The sequence below is a fragment of the Panthera pardus genome, unplaced genomic scaffold (assembly GCF_024362965.1).
Source record: "Panthera pardus isolate Hobbes unplaced genomic scaffold, ASM2436296v1 HiC_scaffold_13, whole genome shotgun sequence".
In the NCBI taxonomy this organism is placed as follows: domain Eukaryota; kingdom Metazoa; phylum Chordata; class Mammalia; order Carnivora; family Felidae; genus Panthera; species Panthera pardus.
Window position 1 is genome coordinate 193,805,756 of NW_026526688.1, and position 24,424 is coordinate 193,830,179.

The 24,424-nt window shown below is 39.9% G+C and overlaps 1 long non-coding RNA gene across 1 annotated transcript; it reads left to right on the forward strand.

Moving 5' to 3' along the window:
• Window positions 1–2,421: 2,421 nt before the first annotated feature.
• LOC128776665 (uncharacterized) lies at window positions 2,422–23,953 on the forward strand. Its single transcript, XR_008421845.1, has 3 exons — window positions 2,422–3,126; window positions 11,101–11,212; window positions 23,847–23,953. It is a non-coding gene; the product is annotated as an uncharacterized LOC128776665 (long non-coding RNA).
• Window positions 23,954–24,424: the final 471 nt, after the last annotated feature.

Here is a 24,424-nt window from a genome sequence, read left to right on the forward strand (position 1 = left end):
TATTCTTCCTGTGTAGTTTTTTCTTGATGTTTCCCATCAGGTCTAAATTACTTCCTGTCTCCTGCCTGCTGAATCCCCCTCCCCTATTTTGTGCTCATTTACATTGTATGATTTATTATGCTATTTTATTTATTATTTATGGTCCAGTTTTTGCCACTAGATGATGAGCTTTTTGTCCACAGGGATTATGTGAGACGTTCCCCCAAATCTCTTGGTTCACATTGCCCGTACTGTCTCAGTCATTTCTTTATGGGATCCCTAGTCCAAAAGAAATAGCAGGTCTGTTTATTACCTAATTAGGTCCAAACGGCTTGAGATTATCCTTTATAGATATAAGTGCTTTGGGAAGGAATGCCAGGAGCTTATACAGTGGAAGGTTTTCATATTAGGAAGGACCCAGGTTATGCCCCTCAGAACAAGAGTTAACTTTCTCACAACAGGAGGTTAAAAATTAAAAAGAGGAAAAGACTAACCTAGAACTCTGCCCCTCATAAAATCGCTTGTTTCATTGATCTATTCCTATCTAGTCCTTGTCCATTTGCAGACATGATACTTTTACATACAATCAGTGAAGATGCATTGTTGTGATTTATTCACCCACTGAGGATTTTCTCCCACATAGTTTTCCTTGCTGGTACATGGTTTTCGTAGTGGTTATTCTAATCAGCTGTATATTTTATCGCATTGGATTTATTTAACCATATCCCAGTGAATGGATATATTGACGGAATCTTACTTTACAATTAATATTTTTCTACACGTTTCCATTATTCTTTTTATGTAAAATTATTTATTTACATAAAATAATTCCCTAGTGGAGGCTAAACTGGGCATAAATTCTTAAAATTCTGTAATCTTAAAACTGGAAAAAAAGTTGCTACATCAAATCTCAAATGCAAGGCAGGGATGTCTAGGAAAGCAACAGGTCTCTTCCCGACTCCTTCCAATAAACCTCATTTTCTCAGGTGGATGTTCATCCAATTTGTTTACAAAACAAAACTTTGAAAATCCTTATTTTTTGGAGCCCCAAACAGCAACATTTACTCTGTTTGTTGGTGCTTATTCTGCCCTCAGGAGTTGCACAAAGAGGGTGTGTTCTCTCTTTCCACATGACAGCCCTTCAAATATTTGAGGATGATGATCATGGACAAGTGACCTTTGCACGGTGTTTCAACTAAAATATTCTCCATCCGTGACTCTGAATCTTCCTACTCACTCACCTTTGCCATTTTCTGCCCCAATTACCCAAACCTCCTTCTCTCTCTGTTGATCACCCGCAGTTCCCCCACCCTTCTTCACAGGCTGCCTTTCAGGTCTGTGCCACAGTAGTGTGTTAAAGATGCCATCACTGTTTCTGTGTATCACTAAGAAACAAACAAAAATCGTTGCCAATTAAATTCTGACATAACATCAATTCATGATCACTTCATTTTCAGAAATGTGAAAATGTGAAAAAAAATGTATTTTAGAATCCGTGAAATATAGCAAGGAAGTTGTTTCTTTCTAGGGAAGCTTCAGATTGCCCATGTGTGCCATGGAGTGTGGCTCCTGGATCCAAAAATGGTTATTCCCAGGGTGGCTGGCTTTCCCTGACATTGGTAGCTGTTGCTGCCAGGTCTGCTGTGACCTGTGAGAGGGACTGCTCAGGGGGTGTAGGGGAGAATCAGGAGGAGGTGATTCTGGTCACGCATGGTGTGGTTTGGTATTCTGTGTGCCTGTGTGTGTGTGTGTGTGTGTGTGCTCTGTGCTCATTGTAAAGGCATGTCCCTCTGTCTTAAGGATAACAACACAGTACTATTCTAATAGAACTGATAAGAATAATAAGAACAAGAATACCAAACCACTTGATTGCAAAGTCAGGGTCCAGGATTGGAGAAACTACCCTCCAAAGCATTGTTGAAGAGTATTAAATCAGATTATAAATGGATCAAGTCTGAAAAACTTTAGAATTTATGGTCACAGCTCCAAACACGAATGACCCAGATTTTGACAATGACACAATAATAATTTAACAAATATAGGGTGGGAGGTACAGGGAAGACGTGTGTGTTGGGAGCTATAAGTGTTCCAATAGCCTCATATCAGAGAGTCCAGGAAAGGTCAAGTTGAAGCCTAGTTTAAAAACACAATGACTCGAGCCTTTCAGTAAGTTCAAAATCATTTTCATCTCTTTAGATTTTTTTTTAAAGTTTATTTATTTTTGAGACAGAGAGACAGAGCATGAACGGGGGAGGGGCAGAGAGAGAGGGAGACACAGAATCGGAAGCAGGCTCCAGGCTCTGAGCCATCAGCCCAGAGCCCGACACGGGGCTCGAACTCACGGACCGCAAGATGGTGACCTGAGCTGAAGTCAGACGCTTAACCGACTGAGCCACCCTGGCGTCCCTAATCTCTGTAGATTTAATAATATAGAGGGATTGTTCAGGAATTGATATTTCTTGTTGGGAAGAAAATTGAATACTTTTCAGCAGTTCCTTTAATTCTACATGATTTATACTTTTACCATTGAGTCAAGTAAAAACAAATTTAATACTGTTATTAATAGGAGTACTTATAGTATAAGATTATAAAATCTTCTAAGTTTTCTTAAGTACAGTTGATTCTTAATATCCATGGTAGGTATGTTCTTTAAAGTCATTGCAAACACTTAATTAATAAACATAGAACCATTGTTCCTAGGGGAAATACAGGGTTAGGTTCCTACAAGCCTCTGATCACAGCATTTTCTCATCAACCAATCATTACATTAATGTTTAAACGTTTAAAAACATTTAACGTATGTTGTTGATTTACTAACAGTAAACTCAGGGCTGACAGCTTTGTAAGTCAGGCTGCAACAAGCTCATCTCACATACAGATTTCCAGCATAAGGTACATTATATCCCTCTCGAATTTAGGAGCACAGGATGGCACTTTACTGCTGTGCCTGTGGGCCATTTTAAGCAGTGAAATCACTAACAAAAAGCACAAAAATGCAAGAACTTTGGCCCTAAATGGACTGTACAAAGGACACTTATTTACTCTGAAACAGGAAGACAGAGCATTGCTTGTTTGACCTCAGCTGGGAACGTTCAAGTTGTGTGAGTCAACATTTTTGCTGCTTCGTGAACGTCAGTGAATACTTAAGTAAGTGCAGTAAGTATTGATTTTGGGGTTACAATAGATTTTTAGTAAAAAATCCTTTTAATTGAGATATAATTGACATATTACATTCGTTTCAGGTGTAAACCATAGTGGTTAGATATTTATATATATTGTAAAATGATCACCACAATACAGCCTGTAGACAAATTCACCAACACAGAATCCAGGAATAATGAAATAGCACCTATTTTCACCCTTCTTCCTTCTCTCCTTTGTTCTCTAAATACCTCCCTGTCCTTATATCTTTCTATCCATAGAGAGATGTCTGGAATCATAGCAGCAAGAGTTGGAAACCACGACTATTGGATGATGGGGTTGTACATTTTGAGTTGAAAAAAAATAATATTTATTTTTACAAATGTAATGATGTCATTATCAAAAATGGTAATCAAATATAGTATTAAATATAAAAATAAATAATAGTAAGATTTTTTGTTTGTGTATCACGATGGTATTTGTGCTTTTCCCCCATGCTTCAATTCACTAGTTCATGAGGATGTGAGGAAAATAGACAAATGCATACTGCTGACTTTAGTATAAATTAATGCCATGGTTTTTTTTGGAGAAAATTAGGCAAAGTGCATTCAAAGTTCCAATGGTTTCCATTCCCTTTTATACAGTTATTCCACCTGGGGATTTCACTCAGGGAGATAATCACAAAAATTTTATTAACAGTGTTATTCTAATTATAAACATGTAAATCAGCTCTATATACTACCAATGAAACCTCAAAAGAAAGAAATACAGCTTTTATAAGTCATGTTCTTTAAGGAGGTAGAATTCTAAGCAACTGTCATATCTATGGAGGATTCACAATTTCTACAGTAAGTATGTCTTTATAATGAGAAAAAAGGATAATAAATATTATTTAGGAGTAATACTTGGTCCCTCAAGAAAGTGTAATGCTCAATGGTATAATTTACATAAATGCAGACACCCGTGTTTTTTGTCATTTTTTTTTTTTTTTTGAGGACCTTGTACTTGCTTGGCACGCTCATAAACACTGCATCATTTAAACTAATTTGCATTATAACCTTGCGAGGCAAGTTTAATTATCTTCAATTTATGGATGAGAGTACCTAGACTCAGCGAGATTATACATATACCCTAAGGGTCTCCAGTTAATAATCAGGGACGGAGTCAGGACACACACTTTCTGACTACCAACTACAAATGCCTGGGTCAGAGTTGTGAGGCCATCATCCTGCAGAGACCAGCTGAGCAATCTGCAATTTTATGACCAAGCCCCCCCCCCCCCCCAAAAAAAATAAAACATAATTTCTGTAATCTATCTCATTTAAACCTTACAGTAATCTATTGAGTAAATGATAGTACTATTAAAGATCGTCCTGGGCCGCCTGGGTGGCTCAGTCGGTTAAGCGTCCGACTTCGGCTCAGGTCATGATCTCGCGGTTTGTGAGTTCTAGCCCCGCGTCGGGCTCTGTGCTGACTGCTCGGAGCCTGGAGCCTGCTTCCGATTCTGTGTCTCCCTCTCTCTCTTCCCCTCCCCTGCTCACACTCTGTCTCTCTCTCTCTCCTTCAAAAATAAATAAACATTAAAAAAAAATTAAAAAAAAAGATGGTCCTTTTTGTTATTATTACAAATTTATTTCAATCAGATTATATGATGTACAATATATGATTCATTCTTGAGCCAGCATATTCCAGGTGCCTTTCAACATGCCAAGTGCTGTTCCAGGCACTGGTGAGACTGTAATGAACCAAAACCCCTTTCATTCTTCTTTCTGAGGCACAGTTAATAAAAACACTAATATATGACATGGGAGGTGGTGATAAGTGGTATGAATGAAAGCAAATGAGGAAGAGGGCTTTCCCGTGTTATGACCCTTCTCTGTGTGTGGATTTTGATCTTTGAGCGATGTGTTGTTACTTTGTCCTGAGCTGGAGAAGCTGGGAGGGCAGTCGTTTGGGGGAGTCGGGGGTGTATGGAAAATCAAGATCTTAAATTTGAGACATTTATTAGACACCTAAGGGAGAACGAGAAAAAGAGGAAGGTAGAAGAAAACCAGGGAACCGTGGTGTTCTGGATACTGAAAATTTCAGATGAGAATGTAGTTCTTCTCACTCCTAGTGTCGTTCCACTCCCAGTTATTGAAGACTTTTATATGCTTTTCTTCTCTTTTTATGCTTATCAGTTTTTGTCCCTAAAAGAGTAATTTAAATAATAATTGAAGTGGTATATTAGCCAGATGGTAATTGCTAAAATGACTTCCTTTACTTTTTGAGTCTTTTGGGCACCATTCCAGTTTTCTGTAACCTTCAAACATATGTGTAAATAGTTCAGTGAGTTCATTATCTAACTCCCTGAACAGCAAAGCATGATATCATCCAAAAACCAATTCTCACTCCCATAAAATGGAGCAATGAACCATTTACCTTAAAGGACCTTCACAAGAGGGTTCGTATACTTCTTTGGTCCTTCAAAATTCATGCTTTGTTATTTGTTTTTATCTTCACATTTTTTTCCATTCCATAGAGGTATATAACCTTTGTAATAATAAATTGAACTGATTTTAAGCTTAATGTATTTCTACACCCGTATACACCCATGTGACCACGTGCAGATCAAGATTTAGAAACTTTCCAGCACCCAGAAGCCTTCATCATGTCCTTTCCCAGTCAATACTCACACTCAATCTTCCCCCATCACTAGCCTGACTTACATTATGATTGGTTAGTTTTGCCTGTCCTTGAACACAATATAAATGCAGTTGTAAAGTATTTTCTCTTTGTGCCTGACTTCTTTTATGTAACATAATTTCTTTGAGAGGCTCCCATTTGTTGCATGTAGTAGTTTATTCTTTATAAATTGCTTTGCAGCATTTCATTTTATGAAAATACGCAATTGATTTATCCATTCTACCAATGGTGGGCATTTGTGTTGTTTCCAGTGTTTGGGTATTATGAACAGAACTCCTAGGGTAGATACACACTCATTTCTCATTTCTCTTAAATATTTCTTTGGGAGTGAATTGGTGGGTCATAGCATAGGCGTGTATATATTCGAGCCTCTAAGAAATTCAAATTAAAATAGTGTATCATTTATTGCTTATGAAATTAGTAAATATTTTAGTGTATAAAGTAGCCATTCCATTCCATTCTTACATTCATACGTTGCTGGTGGGAATATAAACTGGTATGCCCCTTTTGGAAAGTATTTTATCAGAAGATAGTAAAAATGGCCTTTATAATTTTGATACCCCTTGACCTAGGAGTCTTTTTCTTTTATTTATTTATTTATTTATTTATTTATTGGAACATATCCTTTTTTTTATTTTTATTTAAAAAATTTTTTAACTTATACTTTTTTTTTTTGAGAGATAGAGACAGCGCATGAGTGGGGGAGGGGCAGAGATAGAGGGAAACACAGAATCCAAAGCAGGCTCCAAGCTCTGAGCTGTCAGCACAGAGCCAGACATGAGGCTCGAACCCATGAACTGTGAGACCATGACCTGAGCTGAAGTCAGAAGCTCAACCGACTGAGCTACCCAGGCACCCTTTTTTAGAACATAGCCTAAGGAAATAATCTTAAATACTGTTAAAAGCTTATGAGCCAAGGTATCTACTGGAGAACTCTTTGTAGTGAAAAACACAATGGAAATGACCTATGTCCAAAAATAGGGAATACTTGAAGTAAATTATGTAACAATCTCTCAATAGAATATATGATGTTTTGTCCATTAAGAGTTTATAGGTGTAGAGATATTGTTTGCTACAATGACAAATTTAAAAACCAGAATGTGTATTTAAGTTTGAACGTAAATTTGGGATAAGACATATATAACACAAAGAGAACAAAGCCCCAGGAGGAAATATCAACAGAATGTTAATGCTCACCAACAAAGTGGTAGATTACTGGCTGATTATTTTCTTTTCACTGTTTTGCAATTTTTCTGGAATGGTTTGTCTTGGTTTATTTAAAGATTTTGAGGGATGCCTGGGTGGCTTGGTCAGTTAAACGTGCGACTTCGGCTCAGGTCATGATCTCACGGTCCGTGGTTTCTAGCTCTGCGTGGGGCTCTGTGTTGACAGCTCGGAGCCTGGAGCCTGCTTCGGATTCTGTGTCTCCCTCTTTCTCTGCTCCTCCCCCGCTCGTGCTCTGTCTCTCTTTCTCTCAAAAAGAAATACATGTTAAAAAAAATAAATAAAGATTTTGAAATTTAAGTCTCCACTTGCATTATCAGTGGTAGGATGGGGGAGCTGGTTAAGAATATGATTCCGAAAGCCGTTATTACCCAGGTGCAACCCCTGGATTCCTGGTTTCACTGCTCACTAGCTGTGTTTCTTTGGGCAAGTCTCAGGTCCATTTAACTCACCAAGTATATGTTGAGTGTCTGGTATGTGCCGAGCAACGTTCAGCAAACAAATGGGTGAAATTCCCTGTATTCGCGGAGCTTCCAACCCATTGTGTGCGATCTGTAAAACAGGTGTCAGCGTAATGCACGGGGTGGTGACAAGCCAATACTGGGGAAGTGTCTGAAACATGAGACTTTGAGAAGTGCTAACAATTTCAAGTCTTACTGTATTTATGGAGTTCTACAATTTCCAACTTCTTTTTCGGTTAAGAAAAAACAATGCGTTTGACATGGTATGTAATTGACCACTTTTATTGGGCATTTGAGAGGAACACTGATTACTGCCCCAATCAGCGCTTTTTTGTTCTGTACTCATCACAGATCATGGGGCCTGGCTGTGGCCAAGGTAGAGCCCAGTTTTTCCAACGCTTCCTAAGAATTCCTGCTTCCTTATACCTTTTCCAGTAATAAAATTACTTTTGATTGTTTTTTGCCATAGCATAATAATTTTACTGTGTTTCACCAGTGATGCAATTATTAGTTTGGTGTTTTCAAAGCCAATAGTGTTTTAGTTTTCTAAGCTGTCATGATAAAGTGATACGATCTGGGGGCTTGAATGACAGACATTCTCTCACAACCCTGGAGTCCAGAAATCTGAAATCCAGGTGTCATCAGGGCCTCACTCCCTCCAGAGGCTCTAGGGGAGGATATTTCTTTGCCTGTTTGGGCTTTCCGGTGGCTTCTGACAGTCCCTGGCTGCCCCTGGCTATGGGAGCTATAACCCCAATCTCTGCCTCCATGTTTTCTCGTGGCCTCTTCTTTGAATGTCTCTCAGTTCATTCCTTCTTTCATAAAGATAGAAGTTGTTGGATTTAGGGCCAATCCTAAATCCCGTGTGATTTCATTTTAGGATCCTTAACTCATTACATTTTCAAAGACCCTGTTTCCAAATAAGGACACATTGTGAGATTCTGAGTGAACGTGAATTTCGGGGAAATGCTATATAGCCTACTACAAACGGCAATAATAATATTGTCAGCAACTACAAACAGCAATAATATTGTCAACAACACTACTGTAGTGCTTTTTAAGTCCTTAAACTTAATACGTATGATAAATAGGGGAGCCTGGGTGGGTCAGTCGGTTGGGCATCTGACTTTGGCTCAGGTCATGATCTCATGGTTCGTGGGTTCAAGCCCCACGTTAGACTCTGTGCTGACAGCTCAGAGCCTGGAGCCTGCTTCGGATTCCATGTTTCCCTTTCTCTCTGCCCCTCCCCGGCTCCCACTCCCTCTGTCTCCCTCAAAAATAAGTATTAAAAAATTTAAAAAATTACAGATGATAAATAGAATAATGGTTTCCTGACATGTGTGCAGGTCATTGCCTTCTTTTAAAAAGTGGATGGAACCCAGATTTTTTAACAGTGTGATTTTTGAGAGGCATTAGCTGGAAAAGATTAAGGAACAGTGTGTCCTAAGAGGCTTCAGGCACTGATTTTGTAAAGCTTTGGGAAGCCTCGTATATCTCCACATAAACTAAGGTCTGAAAAGGTTAAGGGTTGTGTCTAATGCGAATTTACTGGAAAAACAGGAAATGAATGAGGCGCCTAAACATTTGGGCAGAGATTTTGTTTTCCTTTGCTATTTCTCTTGATGATGTAGACATTCTGAAAATCCATTATTCACACTAAATCTTTCAGTATGCCAGCCTAGTTGTAGATTGTTCCTTGTGATTCTTCTGTTGGTAGTAGGAATATTTTCCCAGTAATTGAACTCTCTAAATTCTGATACCTCAGTTGAAGCAAATTCCAAGAGCACTTACTGTAAAATTAATATTCAGAGATTAATTTCTGTGAGTTGTGCACTTGGCAGTGTTTTATAGTTTTGTAAATTAGAAGCAATAAAGGAAGTCTTCAGAATCCAAATGTCTTTGTTCTGATCAAGTAGCAACACCAGTGTTTAGGTCAATGGCATTTACTTATTAAAAAATATATATATATATATTGAACTACTCTGTATCGTACCCTGGGCCATGTGTTAGGAATACCGCAGTGACCAAAATGGTGCATCTTCCCCTAGAGAGGTCTGTCTTTGGGGGCAGATAAACAAGTAAACAGGCATTCAGAATATAGAGAAGGAGGTGAGATAAGGAAGCATTCTAAGATATAAGCAAGCAAAGAAAGGGGCATCTAATTTAATGTCCATCTAATGGGTGGTGGTATCATAAAAATGCTCCTCAGTGGAAGTTCTCAGCTAAGCAGAGATCTGTGCAGCCAGGGGGCTCAATTTAGCTGCTCAATAGATTTTTGGCAGAGGGGTGAAAGAATGTGCTCACAGCCTGCATGCTTCTGAAAAAGGTGTCATGTCCGTTTTTCTCACTAGAACAACTGTTTGAATCAGTAAGGGAGTCCATTGGTCTTTGCACAGGGAATCAGAAATTTAGAGAATCCTTCATAATTCACAAGCCAATACAAGTGAAATGACACCGGGCACATGTTCGATAATGTGTTGTTTAGAAGAAAGCCTGACACTGTTACCTCCATGTAGTAGGAATTCAACAAATGCTGGTTAACAGCAATGATGATTTATCGGGGTAGTCAAAACTTTAGTAATTTGATGAATCAGAGATTTTACTATAAAAATTAAAATAGCTGGACCTCCAGGTAGAAGAGAATTTGTAGTGAAGTGTGAGTCTTTTAGATATCATTATTATTTTTCAAGTTGTTTGGGTATGTGTGCGTGTGCGCTTACTATGATTTTTTTAGGAGCGTCTGGGTGGCTCAGTCGGTTGAGCGTCCGACTTCAGCTCAGGTCGTGATCTCAGTTTGTGAGTTCGAGCCCCGTGTTGGGCCCTGTGCTGACAGCTCAGAGCCTGGAGCCTGCTTCAGATTCTGTGTCTCCCTCTCTCTCTGCCCCTCCCCCATGTGCTGTCTGTCTGTCTCTCTCTCGAAAATAAATAAGCACTTAAAACATTAAAAAAAAGAATGATTTTAATAGAACTGTGGTGAATAAATTAAGCTTTTAAAAATTAACTTGATTTTTAAAATTATGTGGAATATTTAGAGAAAGGAAAAAGAAATGATAGGACAATATCCATGAGCCTACTACCCAGCTTTGTCAATGTTTACATATTTGACACATTTGTTTCAAATGTTTTTTAAGAAATAACCATCACATTGTAAGGAATGCCGGGTGTTGCATGGGAACGTTGAATCTCTATTGTACACTTGAAACTAATATTGTGTGTTAAGTAACTGGAATTGAAATAAAAACTTAAAAGAAAAAAGAAATAACCATCACAGAAACAAACTCCCTGCATGATGTGCTCGCATGCCATTTCCTTTCCTCATTAATTAGAGATAACTTCTAAAACCCAGTAGAATGTTATTGTAAACTGGATGTTTGCTATTACCTCCTTGCCTACCATAATCCATTCTCCTTTTCGTCCTTGGAACAGATGAATCTCAATTTTTACAAGGAAGATTTTGTTGCCTAGTTGCCCTTGCAATAGGTGTACTCTTAGTACTAAGAATTGGCCAATAAAGAGTAGGCAGTAGTGTTTTGTCAACTATTTGGAAATCTTCTTAAAAATAAGAAAAAAAACATCTTCTTTGTTCCTTTCTTCTTCCTGCTACTGGAAGTTGGATGTGACGGTCAGAATTACAATGCACATCTTGAACCCCAAGGATCAGAGACATTCTCTGATGACAGAGGAACAGCTGGAAGAAGACTGGGAATCTAATTACTTCAGAGGTTGGCCATATAAAGCTTGGATGGTATATCTCTCCGGATATATTTTATATGGGAAAAACATAGACTGTCATGCTTGTTGTTATTTCTTCAGTCCTTGTGTCTAACAGTTTACTCTAACTTTAATCTATAGCGTATCAATAAAGAATATATTTTTTACATTTAAATATATTAGAATACTATTCTTAACACTTTACAACTTATTTTTTCTTTGGAGTTACATTTTTGACATTTATCCATTTTTATACACTTGTTATTGTTGTTTATAATTTATTACATAATTTGTTTAGTGATTTCCTAGTGATAAATATAAGTGGTTTCTAACAGTTTCTTTTTTTTTTTTTAAGTTTATTTATTTTGGGAGAGAGAAAGAGAGAGGGGGGAGGGGCAGGGAAAGTGGGAGAGAGAATCCTAAGCAGACTATGTGCTATCAGCAGGGAGCTTGAGGTGGGACTCAAACCCATGAACCATGAGATCATGACCTGAGCTAAAACCAAGAGTCAGATGCTTAACCCACTGGGCCATCCAGGCAATCCTAGTGGTTTCTAACATTTTCTTGAAATAAACATGGATCTAGTGAGCATTTTTTTAGAGGTCTTTCTTCTGCACTTATCCTAGAATTTCTTGTTGACTTTGATATGTAGATCTAATATCCAGAAATTTTGCTGTGCTCTCCTTTTAATTCTAAATGGCCGTCTTATAAATTTTCTTGATGTTTTGTGACAGAATTTTACTGTGTGAAATAAGGACAATTTATCCTTTCCAATACTTATATCTGTTATTTCTTTTCCTTATTTTATTGCATTGTCTGGGGCCTCCAATACAGTGTGAAATGGAAACAGAGAACGGGAACACCATCATCTTGTTTCTTCACTTAACCTGAATGCTTTTTAAGCAACACTTACTAAATATGCTATTTGCTGTTATTTTAGGTTAAATATATTTTATTTTACTACTAGTTTCTTAAGCATTTTGTCTTGAATGATTTCTGTTATTTCAGATGTTTTTCCTATATCTATTAAGGTTTTGAAAAAAATTTTAATTAAAAAGTAATGTCATTAATATTTTAATATGGTATATTACATTAATGGATTTTTGTATTTTCCCTTCTTAACTTAATTTGATTTATGAGTATCTTATGAACATGTATTAAAACTCAAACAGTTCTATAGTAGCAGAATCCACTTCTGCTTATTGGTCTCCAGGGGCAACCTCTTTTAAATATTTCAGTGTCTCTGTATTTACCCCCATATTTCTAAATAATATTAATATATTGCTGTTTCTTGGTTTTTAAATTTTAGATATTAACATATTGCTACTTTTAAGCTTTAGGTATTATCTATTTATTTGTTATTTTGGAGAATGAATAATTTTCTTTCTATCTATCACTTTTTCAATATAGTTATATCATATTTTTTGTTTGAATGAGTATTTATATTATGGTGCATAAATACTATTCTCCACTGAGCAATGTAGGATACTAGGATTGATTTTCCTTTCTTGTTTATATGTGTACATATATACTTTATATATGGTTTTCTCTAGAGTTAATACATTCTTTATTGCTTAATTTTTTTGAACACCTACTATTAACTCATTTTAAGACTCACAAAAATGTAATGTAATCTCTCTTTAGTATATTCATACTCTTTAAGCAATATATCAGGTGTGTGTGAGAGAGAGAGGGAGAGAGAGAGAGAGAGAGAGAGAGAGAGAGAGAGAGAGAGAGAAAATGGTCAAACAGAAAAAGACAGGTGCGTCTTCCCTGAAGGCTTACATCTTTGTGCACTGATCTGCTCTGATCTATGGACCTGTAGAGCAGCTGTTGCCTGGGATATTCTTTTATCATCATCATTAGAATTACCTTTGCATCCTTCCTGGGTTGAAGTCCCTATAGTTTTGTATCCACTGTTTTCTTTTTTAAAGTTTATGACCTTGTTTGGTAGAACACAACACACCTCTTGTTATCTTTCTGAATTCATGGCGGGTGAGAGGATGTTGCTGGCTTGGAAAACTTTTTGCTTTACCTCCACAGTTGACTGATAGTTTATGCTGGTATAGAATTCTAAGTTTAAAATCACTCCCCTTCCAAATTTTGAAGATAGTCCTCCATTTTTTTCTAAAATCCAGTGTTACTAAAAAGAATTTCAGTGCCACTTTGATGTATGAGTATTTATATTTTTTTCTTTTTCCCCCCTCTAGAGGCTTTTAGGATCTTTTATTCACCTTTGGTGTTCTAAAATTTTAAAACAAAATGCGTTAGTGTGAGTCTTTTTTCATTTATTGCACTGGGCACTCAGTGGTGCCCTTCAATCTCTATGCTCATATTCTTCAATTCTGGGAAGTTCTTGTACTATGTCTTTGGTTATTTCTTTCCCTGTATTTCTCTACTGTCCTTCCCACCCCACCCCCCAAATTCCTAATACTTAGCTGTTGGCCCTCCTAAACAGATCTTCTCTTTTAAAAAATTTCCCATATTTAGCTCTTTGAGCTTTGGTTCCAGGAGATTGACTTAGCATATCTCCCAAATATTATATTGAATTAAAAATTGAAAATAGTCCTTCTTTGTTTATTTTATGACTGTCCCTTTTTCAATAGTACTCATTCTTGTTTCATAGTTGTAGTATCTTTTACCTTTATGAGAATTTTTATGCTTTTGAAAGATGATATCATGATTCCTGTACGTAATCCATTTCTTTGATTTATTTTTTTTATAGTTGTATTGGTCTGTTTATTATAAGTATTTTTCAAGAAGCTGGTGATTCTTTGCTGTTCGTTTATATTGAAAAAAAATCATTTGAAAGCTCATTGAAATCCAGCTTGTGGAGTCAGGACTGGTTGAGTGGTGGGCTTCACTACTGACCAATTGAGTAGATCACTATTTCCTTGTGGAATCTCTGTTTAGTAACTGTAAGTCTTTTCACTTGGATTATCCATCTTCTATGGAATTCTAGTATCCTCCAGTATCTTGTCTGTGAGCACAAGCCTGGCAGATGGCTTTGTAGGAGCTGAGTGAAAATAGGTGCTGGGCTTTTATTTTCAGCATTTTTAGTTCTGCACCTTCCCTCAGCTATGCCTGGTGTCCCTGAATCCAGAGCCTTTCATTCAGAGCTCCAATATTATACTTCCAGTCTTTTGTGGCCCTGGAGATGAGTGGAATTGGACATTAATTATGTCATTTTGAATGTAGAACACACACATACACTTTGGGTGTGTATATATATATGGGTGTAGAATATATATATATATATATATATATATATATATACTTTTAATTATTCTTTCTAGTATTTGCTCCACTGTATCTCCAACCACAGTGGTATCCAGCATTTCCAATTCCTGGTTTCTATTCCATCTGGGTTAGGCTGGGAAGGAAAACTGGAGTCAGACTTAGAATTAAAAAGGAATTATATTTCTCTCTCTCCCTCCATCTTTGTTGATCCCACCCTCCCTAATGATTTGATAGTTGCCTTCTTCTTGCTCCCAGGCCCATGTATAGATCCCCATGTCTTACCTTAGCATTTAAGGAAACCAGTTCCACATACGACAATAAAGGGAATGTTGTAGATCCAGTCTCCAAGTTAGCATGTTTCTTGATTTCATTCCTTATTGAGAGATGGTGCCTGTGTCCTCTGGGCTTTCTCAAGCCTGAAGCTTCCTACAATCTATAGCTCTGGGTAGGGGTGGGCAGCCCTTCTCCTTTTCATCTATGGGAAAATCCTATGTATCCATCCACTGACTTTGAGTTGTGGGCCTAGTCCTGGATCATGGGCCTAGCTCCCCATCTTGGATGGTGGCTTCATTTTTATTTCATTCACACTGTGGAAGCTGAACCCACAGCCCTGTTTCAGACTCAGAGCCCAGGAAGCTTCTGGCTACAGTTCTCTCACTAATCTTTGTTCCTTTCCTCATCCAAGAAAGGTAATCTTCTCTTTTCCCATTTATTCCTGGCAATGTCTTTCATATGTGGGGTGTGTGTAGGTGAATGTGTGTGTGCATTTTTTTTCCTTATCACTTCTACTTGTTTGGAACAGAGGAGCAAAGTGTGAACTCCATACACTCTCTTCACGGAAAGTCTAAATACTGCTTCATTAAAAATTAGCAGAACAGCAGCCACAAAGCCAACAACCAAATGAAAAACCATTCCCTTTGCTTGGTAAAAAGTGGGAAGATTTGATTGGGTGTGGTTTGGAAGGACTAAGCAGGGCACTATATATGACTGTGCTCTGTGATAGCTAAATCCCCTCACAAATCCTAATTATTTATTTTATATTTATGTGGCCATGCCATCTGAGTAGGAAATCCTAAGCCCTTTCTCACACCACAGGCCTTATTTTTATTTATGTCCCAGACAAAAAGATAAACTTGTACAGACCTGGGATTTCTCTCTGTCTCGGGCATATTTCCCAAACTTCCAATGCAAACAGAAACACATGTTCCTGTCTCTTGAGCTTTTGAGTAGTGTTTGGCACAGAAACATGCAAGTAGAGCGTTACAAGGGTGCTCTCGACAGGCTGGGTGAGCTAGGATGGAATTCTTACGGCACGGGCTCTCCAGTCCTGACCTACTGCCCGGAATGCAGAAGTTCACCAGAAAGACAAATAGTGAGAAGTTCATGAAACACTTGGACTTTGCCTCTTGAAATGCCGGGTTATTCTCTTCTCCTGGCAGAAATTACTGCTCCTCCCCTAACCTCACAGATTCTAAACTCTGGTCCTACTCTCAGTAGCAGTGTTCCCTGAACTTGATCAATTGGGTTCAACAAATATTTACTGGAGTGTGCCAGGCAATGTTAGGTACTGGAGTGCAATGATGAATACTGCACAGCGCCTGTATTTCATGGCCTCACGGTCTGATGTCTGGGAAAACAAACAGGTCTGGGAAGCAAGAGGATTAGCACAGGTGGCCAACCTTTATACTTAGAGCTCTGGCTATGGCACCCAGGTGCCCAGGTTCACACCTGCAGGGGCCATTGTTCACGGTGAGACTGTGAACAAGTCACTTAGCCACTTCGTGCTTCAGTCTCCTCGTCTGTATGAAGGACATGACGGTGATGTCATACAGTGTACATGCAATATATATTATGGTATCTACATACATGTATTCATATCATATGATAATATTTTGCTACATATAATGGAAGTTGACATTTATGATGCTTCCTGTGTGCCAGGCTCAATTATGTACCTTTAACATGTATTGAGGTATTATAATATTTAGCTTGCAACACAATGTATAATATATAATGTAACATATTGTAACATATTAATTACATATTTATAATAACTAGCATATAATGGGATTATAAATACATATATAATTATAAAATAACATAATATGTTGTAATATATATTAATGCAAGTTAAATATTACAGTGCCTCAATACATGTTAAATGTATATATAATTGAGTATATAATTAAGTATATAAATATATAAATGTATATAACAGGAAGCACACCACAAATGTCAACTTCTATTACTAGGTACATTTTAGCTGCGGAGCATAAAGGAGAGATTGAACTAGTAATGGATGGAACGTGGTCTTTACATTCAGATATCTGAGTTCAAAAGCTTGCTCAACAACTTATCATCTTGAGTCATCTTGTATGTAAAGTTCTTAGTTAATGTTAAAATCAATTTCGTTAAATATTATTATGCTTATGATTATTATCATTTTACGTCTCTGAAACAAAGTTTTCCCATCTCAAAAGGCATGATTGTTATCTTTATATTGCAATGTTGCTCTTTATGTTGGAGATAATAAATACATCATTCTTAGCACAAAAGGGCCCATTGTAAGTGATCATTAAAAGGTGAACATTTTATGTATTATTAGCTCCAACTATATGTTTTTGATGTAAAATGTCATCTGTGTGCCAGAGTGTGGCAGGGAAGACTAAGTTTCCACCCAAAACTTCCACACTCTTCTATCAAATAGAGCTGTGTCTGGCCCAGGCACGGACTATATCTCCCCCGACCTTGGGCCAAGTGCCGGTTCTTGCAACAGACTATGAATATAAGTGGTGTATGTCCAGGTAACGATGATTAGGAAATGTGTTTTTTCTTACCCTCTTTTTCCCCCTTCTATTGGCTGGAAGCAGGGAGCCTGGGGGGTCTTAAGAAATGGGAGAACCACCAGAAGGAAAGAATCTGGGCCCTTGAATTCCCACATGGAGAAAAATTGCCTACTGAGCAGGAACTCCCACATTAGATTCCTACCTGAGAAAGAAATCGTTATTGTGTTAGGCCACCAAAATTTGGGGGCTAATTTGTTACAGCAGCTGGAATTATCTTAACAAACAAAGTATTTGAAATGCTGAAGTTTCCTGGGATGAAACATAAGCGGGTAAAATTTAGAGTACCATCAAAATTAGGGCATTTTAAAGGTCTGGTGCAAATATTGAGGGTATTTAAAGGAGAGTGAATGCGGACCAGAAGGGATAACATCAGAGGAAAGGATTTTGTCTGGATCTTAAGGATTTGGACATGCAGCAAAGCTGGGAGAGGCATTGCAGGCAGAACAGAAGCCAGAGCAAGTGAGGACAGTGTTCAGTGCATAGTGAATCTCTCCTACAAACTGGCATATAAAGTGCATAGAGGGGAATAGTGAGAATTAAAGACAGTAAGGCAGACAAAATCCACATTTTCAGGAGGAGCTGGTGAGAAACAAGTGTCCGACTTTTTTCCACCAGCAGGGAGAACTGCTGTTAGTGTTTGAGTAGAGGAAGAATATGATGAGATTTGCGCTTGCAGATGACTTATCAGGATGTCTTGCGAAAGATGGTCTTAAAGAGAGTGACTGAAGCCAGAGGAGTAAATTAAAAGACTAACGTGGTAGTCCAGGGGAGAGGTCACCAGGATTGAGCTAGAAAAGGGTGGTGGAAATGGAGTAGATGAGATGTAAGCAAAGGTAGGATATTATATAGGATGTTTATGGACTAATATATGGTCAACTGATTGGATTTGTGGAGCAGAGTCCACAAATGTAAAAGCATCGTCTCAGGTGTGTTAACCTGGGTGACTGGGAAGAAGTGAGGAAGGGAGGATAGCATGGAGGAGGAAATGGGGGGTGGTTAATTTTATTTTGGACATTAGTGATAGGATATCCGAGTGGAATAGACTGTTGATGTTGACCGACAGATAGTTCTTGTTTTTGGACTAGTGTCAAGGTGAGAGCATTAGCCAAATCAGCAGTGTTGCTTGTAAGAGGTGGATTTACAAAGATGACTTGAATGGAGAAGTCAGAGATTGATTGGTAAGTTAACAGACTGGAGACACATTGTCTTCAGTCCACTCAGGTTGCCATGATAAAGTACCACAGACTGAAGCATGGCTTAAACAGATTTATTTCCACTTCTGAGGGCCAGAAGTTTAGGATCAAGATGCCAGCTGATTTGATTTCTGGGGAGAGCTCTCTCCCTGGGTTGTGGGTGGTTGCCTTCTTGTTGTGTTCTCACATGGTAGAGAGAGATAGAGAGAGAGAGAGAGAGAGGAGAGAGAGAGAAGCTCTCTGTGTTCCTTTTTATAAGGACATTAATTTCATTCTTGAAGGTTCCACTATTAGGATCTAATTGCCTCCAAAGGCTTCCTCTCCAAATACCATCACATTGGGGGTTAGGGTTTCAGCATATGGTTTTAGGGGAAAACAAATGTATAAGCCATCATGCACAGATATCTAAGTCAGGAGAAGGTAGAGAAAGAAAAGGTAAAGAAAATTCTTATAGAAATTCTATTAGAGAAGGCAAAAGTGATTGAAGTTGAAGATTTTCAGGCATTCTCATAATATTAAAAGAAAAAGACACATTTAGTCTAATTGATCATTAGGGAGAAGCCAGGAATGTAGAAATCCTACCTCTCCTACTTTTGAAGTTGAAAGTATCTTCCACAGCAAGAATTGAATTTTGGCTTTACCTTAACTTCCCCTGCATGAGATAAACCAATTTTCAGGCTTTCAAGCCAACTATTAATTTATCCAATTTATAAAATTTGTTTGCCATACTCTCCTTCCGATGGTTGTTTTTATTATTCTGTTCACCTTTTAAAAATGCTTTTATTTACATTCCAGTTAGTTAACATACAGTGTAATATTAGTTTCAGGCGTAGAATATAGTGATTCATCATTTCCATGCAACACCCGGTGCTCATCACAACTAGTTCTCTCTGGATGAACTGGTCTCCTGGCTGATCTCCCCGCCTCTAGCTTTGTACACATAATGTCTGTTCCCACCATGGCAGCTGAAATGCTCCCACTGCAACATGAGCTACATCATGATAATCCTCTACTAGGACCTTGCCATGGCCACACACTTCACTCAACAAAGGCAGAAATGCTACCATGGCCCTGTGCAGTATACCTCCAGTCTTAACTCTCTTCCTCTTCTCCCTTCCCTCTCTGTGATTAACCTCATGGGCTTCCTGACTGTTCCTGGACTGAGCAGATGTGGCCCCACATTAGAGTTTGGTCTCTAGCTGTTCCCCTACCTGCACTATGTCCCCTCCCCACCCCATATGCACATGGCTACTAACGCATGGCTGGACAGCCTGATTGAACACTGCAGGTGAAACTCTCTGGCCCCATATTCCCCAGGCCCCTTGCCCCGTTCCGTGTTTTCTTTTTCCCACAACACTTACCACCTTCTCCTCTAGTAGACTATATAATTTACTTGTTATGTTTATTGTTCATTGTCTCTCCAGCCTCAAGCCAATCAATGTCCTTGAGAGTAGAGACCTCTATTTTTTTTACTTTTGTTTCCCTAATGCCTTCAGCAGTGCTGGACACTTAGCAGGCACCGAACAAATATTTCTTAAAGGAATGAATGAATTTGTTTCTCTTATTTAGAGGCTATGTTCTTAATATAATAAATAAAATTATATGGCCAAAGGAGTGAGAGATTAAATGAATGAATGAATGAACGAATGAACGAACGAACAGAATGAATGACTTCTCTACCAGTCTGGGAGTTCATGGAGGGGTAGGGTTGTCTCCATCCCGTGAGTATGCCTGGACCAAAGCAGGTGCTTAGAAATGCTTGCAGAATTAAATTACATCCTGCAGGCACCGATTCTGACATTTGGTAGGCCCTTTTACCACATAAAATACTTCCCTCCTGTTTTGGCCCATCGTGACCACAATTAGTTCTCTTAGCCAAAAAAGCCCTTTGTCCCTTGGCTGAGGTTCAGACCCTGCTGCTTTCAGCCAGACTGGGCAACAAAAAAGAGCTTCAGAAGGAAGGACAACAGTCACTTTCTTTCTGCAGGATTCCTCCCAAGCTGTTTAAGCTTCTCTCCGTGTCCCTTGATTTTAAACCTTTCTGCTTTCTTTGCTCTGCAGGATTCCAGCTGACAGCCCCAGAGGTGACTCTGGCTGGGAAGTATCAGGACAGTAGGGGTAAAATTTGGGGGGAATCCTTCCCCCAGAAAATACTGATATGTCATGGGCCTTTCCCTCCCCTGCATTTTATGAAAGATATTCCAGAGCCAGAGAGTGGAGCAGTGTCAAAGGAAAGAGCAATGTGGTCCCTACAAAACAGCCGTTGTGTAGCAGCAAACTTGTCCATGGCAGGTTAAGTCTGGAGCCAGAGCCCTGATAACTCCTTCTAATACTGTCACACCTGAGCCTCTGCCCTTAAGGTTTTTCATATCAGCACATGCTGAGTGTCAGAAAACTGAAGGTACCAGCTCTGTCACTGATGAACTGTGCCACACTAGGCAAGTCGCTGAGCTTTTCTGAGCACCATATTATCTATTAAATGGAAATGCTAAATCCCGGAATTCGGAATGTAACGAGAAATAAGCAAGATATTTATTACTTTTGTGAAATCCTTTCTGATTTTAATAGTTCGTCTTTATACATGTGATAGTACCTCATAGTATTATATACAGACACACCCAGAAAGCAGGTAAAAACTGGTGAGATCTGAATAAGATCTGTAGTAGAAACTGACCAATGTCAATTTCTTGCTTTTGATGAGGCGCTCTGGTTACCTAAGATGTTACCATTGGAAGAAGCTGGGGAGGGAGACATGGAAATGCTCGGCATTATTTAGCTTTTATTTTAAGTCTAACGTTATTTCAAACTAAGAAATTTTTAGTTCGTTTCTGCTGTTTTCCCCCCTCCTTTTAACACCTTCTGAATGTTTCCGATAGAAGTTAGGACTGGGGTATCTGCTTTTCAGAAGGACTCTGTGCTCCCTGAGGGCACAGTTACTTTCTTCTCTGTTATTACTCACTTGCCTGGAATAGAGCCTGGCAGAGAGTTCGTGTTCACAAACGTTTACCAGTTCTTTCAGCCCAGAATATCAAGATAAGCAACCTCTCATTCTAGAAACTGCTGTCTCTGGAAATGTTTTAAGAAAATCCATGTTTAATGGGAGCCTTTTTGTGACAGGTATTTTCTATAAAGTTCTCTTAGTTAATTCCCATAGCAACCTTAGGAGGTACCAACTCTAATTCCCATTTTACAAATGAGGGAACTGAGTCTCAGAAAGCTCAATCTACTTGCCCAAGAGGAGAAGCATGGAGGTAGATTCAAGCTTTGAGTTCATCTGGCTCCAAAGTCCCTTTTATTTCATTCATTCATTCATTCATTCATTCAACTTATGTTTATGGAGCACCTGCTACTGTTGTCAGGGACCATTCTCAGACCTTAGAATATAATCAGGAACAAACAGACAATGATTGTGGCCTTTGTGTGGCTGACATTCTAGTGATGCAATACTGATAATACAGAGTAAACAGAATCTTAACGACCTGTGTGGACACAAACGAGAAAAAAGAGAAGGGAAAGGAAACGGAGACTGTAGGGTCTGGGGGCAATTCATAGCACGAGAAAAGATGTGCAGGGGAGGCCTTGTTGAAAATACAAGATTTGAGCAGGGCCAAGTGTGACACAGGAGTGCTGGGGTTACCCAAGCAGATCTTTGGGAAAATAACATTCAGGTAGAGGAAGAGCTAAATGAAAGCCCTCAGGCCATGGATATAGGTCTGGTGTACGTGAGGACAGGCAAGGTGGCTGTTCTGGCTGGGCCAAACACACGTGGGAGGTAGCAGGAATGCTGAGGGATGGAGAGTAGATCATAGGAGACCGTGAAGATCGTTGCAGAACTTTGTGGGACTTTGGTTTTGCTCTGAGATAGTAGCCACTGCAGGGTTGAAGCAAAGGAGTGACATAAGTTGACTCAAGCTTCACGGGCTTTCTCGGATCGCTGTTCAGAGGCCAGGGCTAAAGGGGCCGGGTCGGAAGCAAGGAGACCAGCTGAAAGGCTGTTGCAGCATTCCAAGCTAGACAAGCTAGATGGTGGCTTCGACAAAGCCAGGGAGTGGAAGAGTCGCCTTTCTCCCCGCGTGGCCCGGCCTCTCACACGTGTTTACAGAACCTCAAGCAATGGCTTTCTCCTGCACAAGGTGGACTTTCCTTTCCCCCACTCCGCCTGTGTGGCTGAGATTCTCATTCCTTCTGCTCCCCCTGCCCCCCTCTGCTACTTCCCACACACCCGCCCTGTGCCTGGCCCTGCAAGTCCCGCCCTCTTCCTCTTCTGCCGCCCTCTTTGCGTCCTGGGACTTGCTCGCGGTGGCCCCGCGGCTTGCTCTCGCCTGTCGGTCTTGGTTGCTTGCTGTCACCTTCTCAGACACCTGTCTGCCCCGGTGTCCCATCCGTTGTGAAACAAAAGGCCTGAGTACGCTAACGGCTCTGTGCAGGCACACGGCACGTCCTCCTTTGGTTCACCCCGAAGCCAGAAGGATGGCAGACCGACCCCCCGTTTGCACTTCTGCCAGCCGATGGGAATCCGAGCCTGGCTTAGGGGAACGTGTGAGCCACGGGGGGAAACACGTGGAGCACGGCACTGAACACGGGGAAGAGGAAAGGGATTTTGTTCGTGCACGGTGACGTCAGGCGCTCAGAACCCAGGATCTTGTGTAGTCTTCCCACGGACTCTGGATAGGTGCTATCCTTCCTGCTTTCCAGGTGAGGGACTGAAAGATAAAGTAGGCTGCACCGAGCCTGCCGCCAACTCTGTTATAGGGGTGCAGGAGAGCAGAGAGCAGAAGGGGGTGTCACATCTGGAGGCAACGGATGCCTTTATTTTCAAAAAAAGGCAATAAAAGGAAAGGCTTGGTTTCTCAGGTCGGGGCATGATTGAGTCAACGAGTCAAACCGGCGAGGTCTTCTGTGCCTCAGCCAGTGCCAGGCCCTAGAGATGTGGACATCTAAACCAGAGTTTCCCACAGCCTGTTCTGGGTGCTTCTCTTTGGCCCACGGAGGGAAGGGGTGTGCGACTGCTTTCCCATGACAGTAAAATGCAGCTAAGCAGAAAGGACATGGGGCTCAGGGCTGGAAAAGACATTTATGACAACCTGGAAATGGAATCCATTTGGCCCAGTCCAGCTCCACGTGACAAGTTGGGGCAAGAGTTCCATCTAACGATAAAATAACTCCTTTTCGTTGTACGTGGTTAGGTCTTCCCCGGGCCCCACAAGGTGCAGGGCTCCAGGGCAGGTGGATTGTGCCTGGGGTGCAGGAGTGCTCCGAGAAGGGTGGTGCCCGGGTAGCTCTGCCTTGTGCACTAACCATCCAGTTAGAAGACCATTTACACCTTGTCAGTATTTTAAAAAAACTGGTAATTCTCTCCCCTCCAGTGCATTATTTCCACCTTACCGAATCTGGAAAGGAGGCCAAGGAAGTTGCCGAAGAAGTTGGCATTTTCAAAGCCAAGAGCCCTTTTTCTTCTGCTGCAGGAGCCTTCTGGATGCTGGTGTAAGTGTGGCCGTGATGGTTAATTTTATGGGTCAACTTGGCTAGAGCCTGACCATGCTCTTAAGTTGCCTTCAGAGCAAAGACTGAGTTTTCCCAAAGAAGAAATTCTGCCTCCCGACTACAACATAGAAATCCTGCTCGATTTTCCAGACTTTGGATTCAAGTGGCATTGGAGGGGCATCTGGTAGTTGACTACCGGCTTGGAAGGGAGACCCCATGGTCCGCTGAGTGTCCAGCCGAGTGTCAAGCTGGGCTACGCAGAAAGGCTGCAGGATTTTTAGCCGCTCAGCTTTTGGCAACAGGATTTTCATTTTGTAGGACGCAACTGATTGAGTGGGAAAGAATATGAGCGATGGAGTCAAAGAGTCCCGTGGTATGCCTGTGGGCAGATTCCAGAAATTCTACGAGCCTCAGAGCCATCCTTTGAGAACTTTGGACTAAGTTGGAGTGTCCATACTTT